The sequence below is a fragment of the Haemaphysalis longicornis genome, unplaced genomic scaffold (assembly GCF_048455015.1).
Source record: "Haemaphysalis longicornis isolate Haplotype H1 unplaced genomic scaffold, Haemaphysalis longicornis Haplotype H1 scaffold_1, whole genome shotgun sequence".
Classification (NCBI taxonomy): domain Eukaryota; kingdom Metazoa; phylum Arthropoda; class Arachnida; order Ixodida; family Ixodidae; genus Haemaphysalis; species Haemaphysalis longicornis.
Genome location: NW_027526203.1, coordinates 5,168,305 through 5,183,478, shown reverse-complemented (window position 1 = coordinate 5,183,478; position 15,174 = coordinate 5,168,305).

The window sequence follows — 15,174 nt, the reverse complement described above, 5'->3', positions numbered from 1 at the left end:
CATCGAAGAATGGGAGGTCCGAGCAGTGCTGCAAACCCTTAACTGTAAATCCGCAGCAGGCCCAGACCACATCACCAACAAGGCCCTACGAAATCTCATCGACGGCGCCATCACGGTCCTCACTCAATACTTCAACGTGTGCTGACGAGCGGGCCGGCTGCCCAAGCAATGGAAAACAGCTAAGACGGTGTTCATCCCCAAACCGGGCTAACCACCTAGCATAGAGAACCTCCGACCGATATCTCTCACGTCATGCGTCGGCAAGGTTCTCGAACACGTCCTGTTGAACCGATGGCAACGCTACCTCGCAACTGAGGAGCTATACCCTAACACCATACTAGGCTTCCGAGAGCGCCTGAGTACCCAAGACACCATGATCCTGTTACAACACGAAATACTCGACGTGACCACCCCCACCCGCGACAACACGGCGGTGCTCGGTCTCGATCTGCAGAGCGCATTTGACAAGGTACGGCACTCTGCCATCCTGGCGCAAGTATCGCGAGTGAACATGGGCAGGCGATCATTCGCATACATCCACGACTTCCTCTCTGAACGCACCGCCACGATACACGTGGGTGACCTCGAACTACCGCAGAAAACGCTAGGCAGCACCGGAACCCCCCAGGGCTCGGTAATATTGTGAACGCAACCCAGACGAGGCGGCCGCCCCGACGCGGCTGCCGGACAGTTTCACGAGTGCCATGATCTCATTGCGCTGGAGTTTTGGCGACACGCAGCGCCCCTAGCGACCGACGCCTCTGGGTAGTACAAAAGCAGACGACCCTCGCCGCCCTCCATATGTTTTCAATTACAAGCCAGAGTGAAAGTTGGTTGTGGCGCTTTGTGGCGTGTTTAAATGACTGCATACTCTATGAAATAGCCCTTAAAGTAGCTGCAGAGGCTAAAAAAAAAAAATAATATCCGCTAAAAGAAGCCGATTTGCCGGCTTTCTTTTGAGCGAGCTGTCGCGGTGGTCGCGGCGTGGGACAGTATCGCCAGGTCGGGTGGTTTAACTGTTTGACGACAGTTACAGTTTTTTTCTTCTTGCGTGCGGTCGACAAAGGAAAGTTCACGAGTAGCATAAACACGGAACGTTGCTCATCTTACATCCTGAGGTAACTGCAAAAGGTTGCTTCATCGGGAGCATGCACAGCTGACACTGCTGGCCTGGCACCGCCTTTGAAGCGAGTGGAAATTTTGTTTCGTATTTTCGCAAACTAAATGATTCTTGCGTAAGGTTTTACGCCGCATGATTTACGAACGGCAGGGTACATGTATACTAGAGATTAGGTGGGGCAATAGCGCCAATTAAATAAACAAATTAAGCGCTATTAAAGGGACACTGAAGTGAATTTGTCAAGCTCCGTTTTTGCTTGCACTGCGTAGACTGGTTCAAATTAGCACACTTTTCATCGTATATCCGGTTGACAAATCGGTAATTATTTTACAAAGCGCGAAAGAAGAAAAACTACCATGCGCGGTTTGCGGCGGCCGCACCAACTAAGGCTGTGACGTTGGGAGGAGGGGCGCCGTGATTGGACGATGCCCAAGGTTAGCAATCACACAAGTTTCGGTTTCGGTTTCGGTTCTGTAAAACATAACCAATGGTGTTGTTGGATGGGCATTCTCAATATCTCAGTAATCATCGTACTGCGCTTCTGCCATGTTGTCGGCTGTAAAATGCACAAGATAAGCCTCCCAGGACGGCTTGTAGTCGTAGCATTCACTAGCCGAGACCTACGCAGTGCATGATACACCCTCCGCGTACCCGCAGACGCCCAAATGTCATGCGCTTTTCCCTCATATTTGGAGCTTGCCTCCCTCATGCCTGTATACGTAAAAAGCGTGTTCGCACCAGGCCAAGGGTCTGTTCATTCTGGCCTGTGCCCACTGCCTGCAAGCAGTCGGTGCTTATGGCAACAGCACGCCAACGAGAACTCGCTAGCGCGCCAGTGCCAGCCTGAGCGCGTTTTGTGAACTAGTTCGTGTACCCATGAACGTTGCGGCCCAAAAAAAGGTGAACTCAATATAGAAAACATCGGCGGAAAAAAAAAATATAACTTACAAAAAAAAAGCACGTACCCGCGGGGATTCGAACTCTTTACTTTCAAAAATTTGCGGTGACATACCTAGCGCCGCAGACCACTGAGCCACGAAACGGGAACCGAAGGCCTTACTAATATAGGGTATATATTGTATAACCGGTTTACTCTTTTATTCAGTTTCGGCATTTCAAGCAGCTTAGGTGACTATTTGTTGTACTGCGATCGTGCAGTAAGCGTCGCCCGAGTTTCCACAGTAGCTCACGTCTAGCAATTGCATTTCGTAGACGGAAAAGCGTTCGCAGATGCGTAGTCGTGCTGCTGACCGCTGTGCTTGTTCGCCCAGCGCAAAAAAGTGCTTCCCGCGCCCTAGTTTTACGCTGTACGGTAAAAATATCAGTTGATTTTATTTCCTTAGTACCTATATTTACTTCGCTGACTCTTCTCCCGCCTTCAAGAGGCCTTATATTTTCCTACTGGCGTACCAGTCAGCGAAGCGTCGCATGTGCGTTTGTGCAGCGCTTGTGTGAAACGACCTTGACTTGGAGCTAGATACAGTGTACAAACAAACCAAGTAAAGAAAGGCACATTCTTCCATTCACAAACGTGTCATAACTTCGTTTTAACTAAGCGAACGAATTGCGACCAAGCAATTTTTTTTAACCTCCTTGATTGCGACGACCCGCCGGCGGCCGGCGGACGAAACGCTGGGCCGACTGACTCTGTCGGCCGGGGAGCCGTGCAGTAGCGCAGCCGTGGCGCAGCCAATTGCCAGCTCATCCCCTCCTGACGTCACACGAAAACGCCACAGAAAATGGGCGAGCGTAAAGAGAGGAGGACAGCATTTTCGAAGTAGTTTTTCTACTAAATAAAATCGCGTAAACGCGCCTAGAGTGGTCAAAACATGGCCTGGGGACTCCGGACTACAATTTGCGCTAGTAATCCCGCAATGTTTACATATCACTTCAGTGTCCCTTTAAAGGACGCAAAACACGCACAAAATTACACGCCCGTTGCCTGCAGAGATGTGTACTTCTGTAACATCACATAGCACAGCATAACATAACATAACACAGCCGCATACACGGCGCGGGGCCCCGAATATACGATAATCACTGACTGTGTTGGTTTTCTAGTGCAGGGGTCATCGAATCTGAACGCCGACACGACAGTTTTGACTTCAAATGGAGTTAGACAGCGAGACAAGAACAGAGAATTGGCATCCCCCAGTTGAATTGCCCCCCCCCCCCCATCTTCACACTTCGCCAGATTATTGTCAAATATTATTAGAAATTCGCTGAATATTTTCTCTTTGCATTCAAAGCCCCCCCCCCCTTTCCTCCCCCCCTCCCCCCCCCCCCCGATTTGCCGTCCAGCCCTCCGCCGCGTCGGCTGCATGGAACTCGGCCGTTGCTGACCCTCATTCCAGGCTATTAAGTGCGAACTGGGAATGTATGCTGCAAGAGCATAATTAAGTAAAGTGAGAGCAAACAAGGAAAGCGAGCGGCCTCTTAGTTCGCCCGACCACTTTGTTTTACGGCCACTAATTTCGGAATCGCAAAACAGATATCACGCTTGTGACGGTCGCGGTATTTTGTCACTGAGACACGCAACGAAACGGCAAGCTAACGCTGCACCATGTATTCGTAACGGCGACGCAAACGAGCACTGTTTAACGAAGGTACACGCATTTTGTGTGCAGGTACGCAAAAGAGCGGCGCACCGTAGCAGGCGAGCCTGCGGTCCGCCGGACTCGCTGGCTTTTTAAAGCGCGATCATCGCCGATTGCGTCACTGTTCTTTTTTGATCGGCTGTTTTTGAGAAGTCTTTGTCACCTAGAGTATTAGTTTACTAGTGAAATTTTACTTAAAATTTCACTTCGTACGACCATCGATCGGTGAACCTGCGAGTAGCAGATGCCGTCACGGTCCCGGCACTTTCGTCGGCGCTGTAAACGTGTTTAACGCTGCAAAGCTTTTTACCCTAATGCCAAGTTGATCGCTGAAATAGATCGGACGCGTCGGGGATGAGCTGGTGACCACGTCGCAAAATAATCGAGAGCGTCGGGCTCATTTTGCTTCTGTCAACACGGGATCCTATGGGACCCACGCAGCTTTGTACTACCCGGAAGTACTGCCCGGAAGCCGCTTGCGCAGCCCCCCTGGGCAGCGCAGGAGGCCTATACACGACCCAACTCCAGGCCGTCCAGCAGCTCGAGGCAGCTCTCGCAAGGCAGAGACTCGGGGAGACGGCGAGGGCGAGGGATCCACCCCCTCACTGCCCGTCAGCCGAGCCAATCGAAGCTTGCGGCGCACACCACGAGGACGTCCAGGCCGCGTCACGATAGGGTGCCTCTCTAGGAGGCGATCCTCTCGTTCTGCAGGCGATCCAATAAAGTTGTCTCTCTCTCTCTCTCTAGCACTGCAGTGGATGACTCAGGATTAAGTTGGACCTTCTGAGGATCAGCCTTAGAATGTCATAAGGCTGCTACCGAACTGCACAAAAAGCTCTGGTACCGAAGATATCCGGCTGCGTGCCTCTCTCCACATGGAAATAGAGAGTGAAAAATGGCGTTTTGCGGATTTCTCATGGGTCGCAATATAGGTTTTGCAATGGCCCAAAGTATTCGTAGCGCTCAACGTCTTTTTTTTTTTCGTGAAATATTTTGCGGCTCACGGCATTTTTTTCTCATTCTAAGCACGAAGTGCTTTTTTGCTCTGCCTTTCCGTGGTTCCCCCCTTTCTAATTAGAGTGTCGATTGATTTTAGGGTTTGATGCGCCGACGCAACGCAGGCGATTAGGCGTGCCGTAGTGGAGGGCTCCGGATTAATTTTGACCACCTGCGTATCTTTATCGTGCACCGAAATCTCGTACACACGGGCGTTTTTGCTTTTCGCCTCCATCAGAAAAGCGGCCGCCGCGGCCGGGAATCGAACCCGCGACATCGTGCTCAGCAGCAAAACGCCTTAGCCACTGAGCCACTGCGGCTTATTCCAGTGTTACTAGGCGCTCTGGGCAACCCTTTGTTCATAAGAATTACGCGCTGTTGCTGCGTCACTTTCTCGTACACGAGGAATTTGCGAATTCTTGATTTATTTGCTTCACTCGATGGGCCCTGTTATCTTGATCCTCCACTTGGAAGAACCATGTTAAACGAAGTGTTGAAATCAAATTTTCCCGAGAGGAATTTCGGTGCTCTTTATTCGGGCGATACCCCGACGAAGGAGCGGTAAAACGTAATTGGGAAACCCTGACATACGAAAGAAAAAAAAAACGTAAAAATAAATGACGACGAGCGTCTCTTGTGACAGAACCTGTCATGAAAAAAAAATATTTATGTGAACCTGGTAAGTGTATAACCAATTACAAATACTCGAAAGAAATATACAAAAGCAAAGACGAATTTCAGATAAAATTGTAGGTCCCAGGCACGGTACACTAAAATTTTCCTCGAGTTTGCCCAACAACTGCAACCATGCCGTAGATGCAACGATCAATAGGATCCACGAGCCTCCGAATTTCTCTACTGGCCACAGGAAGCCGACATAAAGCATTCGCAGTGATTGCTGTGTGAGCTCACCTTCTGTCGCCTTTTGGGATAGGCGTGCGCAGGGTTCTCGATTAGGGGGGTCGAAGTCTTACCGCAGCGCCCGCCCCCCCCCCCCCCCCCTTCCCCCTGGACACTACCGACCTCTTCCCTCTGAAGGCCTAATGGTCAGAATGCGAGAGCAAAGACGAGGAATCTTCATAAAACTTTTATTTCAGTGATGGAATTGCAACCCATGCAAAATATTTCTGAGCTTTTACTTTCGTGTGTGAGCAGGTCCCACTGCGGATATAGTGCCTAGAATGTATATTCTAGGCACTACAGTGCGGATGCGGCATGGATTTCACAACGCGCTCTCGGAAGAACTTCCATCCTTCCTATAGCACAGAAACATACGACACATCTGTCTTTTATAAAGTTAAAATTGTCTGAACCTCTCTTTACGCAGCTGTTTTGCTGGGTGCTACGCACGTTATTTACGAGGAAAAGTAGAAAGAGGGCAAACCCCACAATAGATGCAACGACGAACATTAAGTGATAACGTGTTTCTCACGACGGCCTGCTTTTGGTCCCCGCCTTTTCGGGCTGAAAATAAACAGCTTTTGGAAGGTAACGTTTGATGGCTCTTCGGCTGTCATTGTGGTAAAAACACACACGTGGTAATAACCCTACGGGACAGGTTCGATTCGGTAAAGGTACGGGGCAAATTTGGCGCACACCTAAGATGATTTAGAGAAGCGGCTGCCCCCCCCCCCCCCCCCGGGGAGATAACGAGGCAGAAATATCAAACGAATGATGACGAGTCGACACTATTGGTGAAGGAATACTCCAGCAGGAAATCGCTTTCAACTAAACCCAGCAATTTTTCTGAAAGTGACAATTGACAATGTCTTATACGATCCTGCTAGGTAATTATGGCCCTCGAATCAAAAGCAGTGCCACACGTACAAGCGCCACTGCTGATAACCACAAATTCAAGAGCAAGCCGAAAAAAAAAAAGGAAATTAGAGGTGCATTGAAGCTGACTGGCGATACTAGTGAGCTGGACCGGTTTGTGCAGTTAGATTGGGGGAAAGAAACAGCGCAAGCCCTCAACAAAGAACAGCTAGACAATGTGAAACGAACAAAGCGCCTTGCCCTGACCATTTTTTTTTATTCCCGTCCTTTTGCTCTTTCCTTAAGACATCTGGAAGTCCACAAAAGAATTCACTGGGAGCTGCGGTTTAGTGGCTTTAGCCGGCGTTATAGCAGAGGGATGCCGACGAAGAGGCGTAAGCGTACTGTAGCAAAATCCGTTTAAATAACGCGTCAATTGTTGCATATTGAGTTTTAAAAATACAGTTTGTTTTCAGCAAAATGTTGCAGTGATAACCAATAATTTGTCGCGCGGCTTCGCGATGACCCTTCCGCAAAAAGGAACGTTATACTTATTTCCTGCCACATCGCACCCACATAGTAAGGCGAAACTTGAAATATGCGCGTGTCCTGCATAGCTTAGCACTTCATTCTGCCAATTAAAATTAATCGCCCAGACTGATATAAAAGAATACGCCGAATGATCCCTTTCTTCCTAAAACCACTGCTAATGCACTTAAACGAGTACTGACACGAAATTCCAAAGCTGAGATAACTGTAAAATGCTTCCTTTGTATATGGAGATATCTCCAGCAAGTTTCAGCAGTAACCGTTCAGCTATAAAATTTTGAAGTAGCGAAGTAGCGAGTATTTATCGTCCAGCCTTTATTTCGAACTATTGGGTACATTTTGGGGTGGTTCCTCGAGAAATAGTGAAGGTGAGGTTAATTGGCAGCAAAAAAATTTCCCTGTTCAAAAAAATCCCAAATCCGGCTCGGGATACAGACGCGTTGGACGATCGTTCAAAATTCGAAACCTTTAACTCTAAAATACAAGCTATGGCAACTATCGCCGGAGTTGTTTTTTTTTTTTTTTCTGCAGAAATATGGCATACTTTTAAACGAGTAGACGTATTTAATTGTTTTCTGTATTCAGAAGAAATTCTTCCCAAGAAAATATTACAAACATGACACATCTTCAAATATAGCCGTAATGCCAGGTTCCGTTTTTCTGCATCTAAACATGCTACGGAGTTCAATTTCTTTTTTTTTTTTTTTTTTGCAGTATGTGTCATCATCTTACATTATTCGCTCTAACTAGCATAAATGGCTCAGTTGGAAAAAAATGCACTTTACTGCAGATAAGTCAGCCATTTTGCTCTAATCTGCGCACCAATATGAAACAATATCATCTTGGATTTGTTCCAACTTTCCCAAGTGGAAGCCAAGATTGTTTTTAATCGCTTGCTTCAGAAATATGTCGCATTATTCGCGTAGTTTTGCAGCTACAAAGCACAGTGTATCACGTTGTAGCTGTATTGCGGTGACATACTAGGGTGGTTTATAACGAACGTCTGACGTCACCGTAAGACGCTGCTTAACGCGCCGACGTAGCGCAGGTAAGGTGGCTAGCGCAGGTGATGAGGCGCGCCGTAGCGGAGGGCTCCGGATTAATTTTGACCACCTGGGGATCTTTGACGTGCGCCGAAATCTCGTACACACGGGCATTTTTGCTTTTCGCCTCCATCAGAAAAGCGGCCACCGCGGCCGGGAATCGAACCCGCGACCTCGTGCTCAGCAGCAGAACGCCTTAGCCACTCAGCCACCGCGGCGGGTTGTCACCGTAACACAAGAAATGGCCGTAACAAACTTGTACGCTCAACCAGGCATTATATGCAGAGATGACAAGTTTGTGTATGTGAAAGGTCTGACAAAATAAGGGACGTCTAGAGAAATCTACGTCTTGGGTCTGTGCTTATTCGATGGCTGAAGGCACCAAAAAAGATCACAACCCAATCGTGTATGAACTGTGCGCGGAATAGCACACAAATAAGTGATGACCTTTTCATTTTGTTTTCGCTCGGCAACACAGTTGTCAAGAACTATTGCCGCCTTTGATGCCGCTGCGTTACATGTATATATTGCACGGCGGCAGAAAAATTTAACCGCCTGGGAACGTTCAGGTATCGACACATCGGCGTTCTCGTTTTTCGTATACATTAGAAAAATGACCTCCGGGGGCGGTCATTCGACATGCATCCTTGCCCGTGCTATAGCGACCGAACCACTCGTGCCGATAACACTTGCCAGGTGTTTACACTTTCCAGGTGTGCGACATTCTTAAGCAGGTTGTGAAATGCAACAAGGAGGCACATTTACGGTGTGGGCCTTTGCTGTTGCTCCGTGCAGCGCACTTGCAAGCTGACTGCTTCTATACAGTCGCAACTAGAACCACTATATCAGGTTTCAGAGTATCGGCACTCTTTTCTCTCATTGTTGGATGCTACCGACAGCGGCCATTAATCGAACCGCGTCACGTGACATTGGTTTATCCCAGAAGACCCATGGGCGCTGACATTTTGGTGCCCCTGTGTTGTCGCTTGCGCCCATTCTTCGATAAATCGAGACTTTTGGGGCGCAGTGCGGCTGTATGAGACGTTGAAAGTGAGTTTTCAAGCCTCAGGCAGAGTGGCGATGCCGTGCTGCTCTGTGCTGGGCTGTTTCAATCGGCCGGACGGTGAAAAACGCCTGCTTCTCTTCCAGCTGGGTAAGAACGACAGTCGCCTAGCGTAACCTACAGCCACTAGAAAAGCGTAACTTATTTATTGGCTCTGGAATAACCGAGAGTCACTAAATAAGCTACGCTAGCGTAACCGAGCCTGACCCCATCCCGCCGGCGCGCTGTCTCGAAGTCCTCACCCGGCGCAGAGGCTCAGTGGCTAAGGCATTGTGCTGCAGAGAACGAGGTCGCGGGCTCGAGCCCCGGTCGCGGTGGCTGCTTTTCTGATGGAGGCGAAAAGCAAAAACGCCCGTGTGTACGAGATTTCGGTGCACGTCAAAGATTTCCAGGTGGTCAAAATTAATCCGGAGCCCTCCAGTGCAGCGCGCCTCATCGCCTGCATTGCGTCGCGCGTTAATCCCTACAATCTCGAAATCCTCGAAACGTAAACACAGCTGTCCTGGTTGCCAGGCGGCTCCCGGACTAATTCCGCCCGTCAAGGTCGGCCGCAATTGGGCGCATAAAGCTGGCCACCCTGGCGACAGGCATCAAAATGGCTGCCGGCGTGCATCAGTGTCGTTATTTTTCAGCGTAGCTTATTTAGTGGTTCCAGTAGCAACAAAGGAAGGGCAAACGCGATGTTTCATATTACCTGCAGAATGCCGAGAGGGTGTCGATTTTCTCGCTCAGTCTCGCACCCTGCCCGCGTGACCATCAGCAACATACCATTGCGACATCTGTGCGTATACCTCTCCCAAAGTGGCGACCACGAGGAGAGCCTTGATAGTGCCGTGATCGCGCTGAAGCGGAAAAGTGTGCGAAAACTTTTACGAAGTTGATGGTGCGTGAAAGAGAAAAGCCCGAGTGACGTTGACCGCGAATTATTGGCGAAGGGAAAAAGGTGGCCGAACCGTTTATGGGGATGTAGTTGAATAGCTTCTTTCCATCTTTGTCATGAGAAAATGTACAGTCATGGGAACTCCATCACACGTACACGCAATAAATTGCTAGACATGATGTAATTGTTTTCAAGCAGCTGGGAAATTCGTGATTCATTTGAAGGAGGTGAACAGAAGACCTAATTTATAACGCGCTACCACCAAATGGTTGCATGGCTCTTCATGGCCTTTAATAGTCAGCTAAAATTCCCTGAATTATGGCGGCTTGGGTATACCACACAAGCACAGTTAAATTACCGTTTTCCGTGGAAAGCCAGGAGTTGTAAAAAGAATATGATTTGTCTAACGTTACGTAGCCATGACTCCTGTGGCTTAAGTTACACATCCCAAGCACGGGCTACATTAATGGCAAGAAACTGCGAGTTGGGTGGATAATTTTTCCGACACAAAAGCAACACTGTGCCTATTTATTAACAGTGGAGATGTTCTAGGGCTGGCCCTGACGAGTCTCTGCTGGTATCGTGTCACGCTCCCTCTGGTGCCGACTTTCGCCGCCCAAGAAACCGGTTCTCAGTGAAGAAGAAATACATAAAAAATAAAAAGGTCCTAGGGCCTTCATATCTTGGTACAATACGGCTTATATTGCCTTCAAAAAATGTCTTCTCGGCAATGCATTTGTCTTTAGAGGTGAAGCCGACTTTTAGAAGATCGGTGTAGGCTTGGTTTCTGTAACGTGGCTTTCCCACATTATGTGTTGCACAGTGAAGCGTGGCCATCTACGGAGGGGGTATGATAAGAGAAAACGGTTCCCACTGTTGTGTTATGGATGTACCCAGAAACAAATTATATGACACTAAGCAGCCAAGACGACTCTAACATTACGCGGAAGAATAAAGCCGAATCTAAACGGAGTCCTCGCAAAGACAGCCCACAGCTCCGCTGTTTCCGCAGATTTCACACGAGGTGGAACATGCTTCAGTTTTATATTCTAATATATGGTCACGTGATTTTCCATGACCTTTACCTTGTGAATGAGCCTTCCGCGTGTTTAGGCATCATGGGTATAAGACATAAGCGTTGTAATAGATGTTTCTCATCCTTAATAATGGGGCCTGTCACAGAAATGCTTCATAATAACTCCCTTCCCCGTGCCTGGCAAAATTTTCTAACCAGGACAACATTGATGGCAAACAACGACAGTACTGGTAGTAAATTTATGAACTCGAAGAAAACCATTATTATGCGTCTCCAGAAAAAAAAATGTCGTTCCACTTGCCATGACTTGTCACTGTAGTCTAGGAAAGGACCGAGGTATGGATTCAAGCGCATATAAACGTGTTGAGAATTAAAGATGCCCAGGCAGGGGGCGTCACAAGAGGGGAAGAAGATGAGGATCGCTTGCGCTCACGGCGTCGCTAGTCGACTCCATCACCGTTTCGGAAGCCGGACGCTGGTCTTCTCGTTTGGCGCCATCTTAATGCCACATTCACTGGTGCCGAAACCCGGGATGGAACAAGGGAAGCGCTTGAATTGCTCGTTTCCTGATTTTGGGATAGGGACGTGACAGCCACATTTATGTAAAGGTATTAAATGCTTTGAATAGCTATGGTACCATAACGCGGCAAAAGCTTAATCATGATGCAAAAAATGGCGACATAATGGAAAGCTAGTACAAATTGTACAAATTGTTTACTTGTAAAACCAAGCCACGACGGCTGGTAGTTGATAAAGATCCCGCCTTCATGCCTATGTTTTTTGTTATTTGTGAAATATGTTCTTCAGAGGAGCCGCCACGGGAAAGAAATCAGCTCCAATAAAGCGATGGCGAAACGGTGACGCATATAATCGACGCCCAAAAACTGCTCGGGTTCGCAAGGATAGCTTTGGTATATAAAACAGAAATCCGAATGCCCGAATATCCGCATGCAAAACCGGTTAACTAGGATCGTTAACCGATCACTGCCGTTATCCGGTCATCCGGCTTTCAAATTCGAATAATCGGTGAATCGAATAACCGGTTCCGCAGGTTCCTACCGCGTGTCTATCCGTCTGCAGCCGGAGCGTGCGCTTCAGTTATCGTCTGCTCGAATAATCGTTTTGAACGAGGCGTTGCATGGGCGTGCATTTTGTTTATCATCCGCGCGACAAACAGTTTCCCTCGAGGGGTTGCGTGACGCGCATTTCTTATGAAAACGTGAATGGCAGGATAGCTTATACGTATTACATGTACTTTCAAGGAAACAGTCGACGCACCGATAGGCGGTTGAGGTGGTTTATTCGCAGGGGTGAAGCCAATAGGAACGCAGGTCCCAGCGTTGAGATAACCCAGCTCGTTGCTCGGGCATGCACCTTGTACGGTTCATCTTCTTCCCCTGGCACATCTTTGGCGCATATCCCCACGTCTGGATTGGACATAATCCTGCCTTCCTCTTCCACATGGTCGATGCTGGTACGGCGAATACCCCGATAGCTTGATGGCCTGTTGCATCTTTTCATTATCATGGCTACAATACAATGAACGGCGCGTGCCTATTGGGAGAGGCGATCTTAGCATCTTTCAACGGGTTTGGTTCAGCGTCACCGTCGTATGGCAGGAAGCAGAGCATGGAAAGCGAGTAAAGGGCAGAGCTAGGAATTAAAGTAACCGCGTGACGCCTGAGGGAGGGTAAGCGGGAGTGGAAAGGGCGCGAAAGGAGAGAGGGTGTGCGAAGATTGAACTCTGAAAAAAAAAAAAAAAAAAAACTGTGGAGAGCTTCTTCGAACAAGAGCGGTGAAGAGCAAAATAAAATAAAGCAAACAAATCTGAAAAGTTGTTGTCCTTGTTGCTATTCCTTCCTTCGTAGCACATGGCCACTTGGGGGATTGGCCCACAATTGGGAGCTTTGAGGAACTAACGCACCCGGATCGCAAAATTCACAACACTGTGAATTTCAAGAGTAACAGTAGTAGAATAGTGCGTGCAGTGTGAAGCCTGAACGTAACGTCACGGGAGTAGGACAGGTGCACATTACCATCGCGGAACCCCGATTCTAGGGAGGCTGTGGCGTGTTCCAGTCTGCTTGCTGACGTAATTCACACACTAAGACGAACGAATGAAACAGAAGAAACTGACGCAAACAGGTAATATCAGAAAAGAAGCCGTTTAAAGTAATCCGCTCCAAAAGACAAGAAGCCGTTTAAAGTAATCCGCTCCAAAAGACAAAGAAACGAAAGTGAGGAAAAAGGCGCAAGTACAATGTGTCAAAAAGAAGTTGCCCATGCGTATCGCCAGGCTTTCTCCTTAAAAGTACGTAAGCAGACTGGACCGCGCCGAGGAAATTTTGTGTCGAAACGCGGAGGGTTTCGATAACGTAATACGAGCAGCAACTGTTTTGAATGTGGCGCACTTCCAACCCCCGCTTTTTTAAATGCAGAGCATTTCTTAGCCTCGCCTCTTCCTGCGTCGGACGGCGTCAACAGCTCCGCGTCCGCAGCAGGTGCGCCTCTCCTCCTTCCCTCCTCTCTCTCAACAGCAGCTGGCGCGCGCATGCGTCGTAGTCAGCCCATTCCCTCCGTCGCGGTCTCGGCGTAACAGGTGCGTGATAGCAGCGCGGTTGGGCGTGAAAGGGCGCGCGCTGCTTGGGCATGCGCGCTCTTCCCCCCCCCCCCCCCCCCCCCGTACTGCTCTCCCTCTACTCCGCGCGCTGCAAAAATAAAGCGGCTAGCGGTCGCTCGTGCTTCAGTCACTGCGTTGCTCCTTCCTTCCTTGGTTGACGCTCGCTCCACCCTAACACGACTTTACTCTCCTCTCTCTACCCCAAACCAACACCAACGCAACTACGACCCAACTACCCACCCTAACGCGACTTTACGCGGCGTTAACGACCCCCAATGCTCTGCATTTACTCGTGTTCCCCTCGCGGGAAGGCGCGGGAATTTTTTTTGTAAGTCAGCCCATCGCCAGGCGATGGTCAGCCATAGCCATGCCATAGCCACGTGATTGCACTGTCTGCCACCGACGGCAGAAACTGCTTCTTAGGGAAAAAATTTCTGAACAAAAAGTTCAAAAAGCCTGGAATAGAACATAAAATGAACTTTGTAGTGAAATACAGATTAAGAAAGTAAAAGTACAATAAAATAAAGTAGTTGGATTTACTTGCCCCCAGTAGTCACAAGGGCAGCAGTGGAGCGTGAGAACGCATGAAAGATGCGGCACGCCCTAGTCGCGCATCCTTGGAGCTCGCAGCCCTGGACCGATTACGTCACCTCAATAATCAGCAAATAGCATGAATCGCATTTTCAAGGATTTTAACCCTGCCGCGAAATATTATTATTATCACCACAGCTCCGCCTTGCCCCAGTTTCGCTCAAACTCGGGCCTTCTGGAATAGCACCCCTGGTGCCGGTTTTGTGGCAGTAGCGATGGCAGCGTCGACATGCCAGACATGCTGTTCAGCTTCGTTGTAGCGGTGTTCACATCCCTGAGGCGCTGAGGACGTGCTCACGTGGAGCAGGCCGCAGACCACAATGCACCGGTAATGATGCCGTTGCTGGGTCCAAAAAGTCCTTGAATCAGAAGTTACTGTGGCAGTGATGATTGCGCTAGTAAGCGTTGAGGACGACGTGCTGAGGTTGCTCCCGTTGATAATGGCGGCTGGGTGGTCAGTGTGAGCTGCAATAACACTGATGATGACAATGAACAACATCATCAAATACGGTAGGTAACGCCCAGTCATCGGGTATGAGTTCAGACAATGAGAACACAGCAAATAAGGCTTGCGCGCCACCAGGGACGGAATTCTCACTTTGGTGCACTTGATGTCCGTTTCGAAATGTTTATTTTGAGCGAGACCCTATTGGCTGAGAGCAGGCGAACTGAATGCGACGCAGCACAATCAAGGCGTGTGTGTCATTGATCATAATTTTCATTAACTGCAGCTACATCACGATTAAAATGTATGCGAAATGGACGCTTTTCAAACGGGGTCCTAACAGTTTTCTAAACGCCGTTTAACCGAACGTGATTTGACCGAAGACGTTTTATCGAACGCAGTTTCAACGAAAACAATTTTATCGACGGACCTTTTGTGGAAGCGGTTTTATTGAAGGCGCTTATCCAGGATATATAATG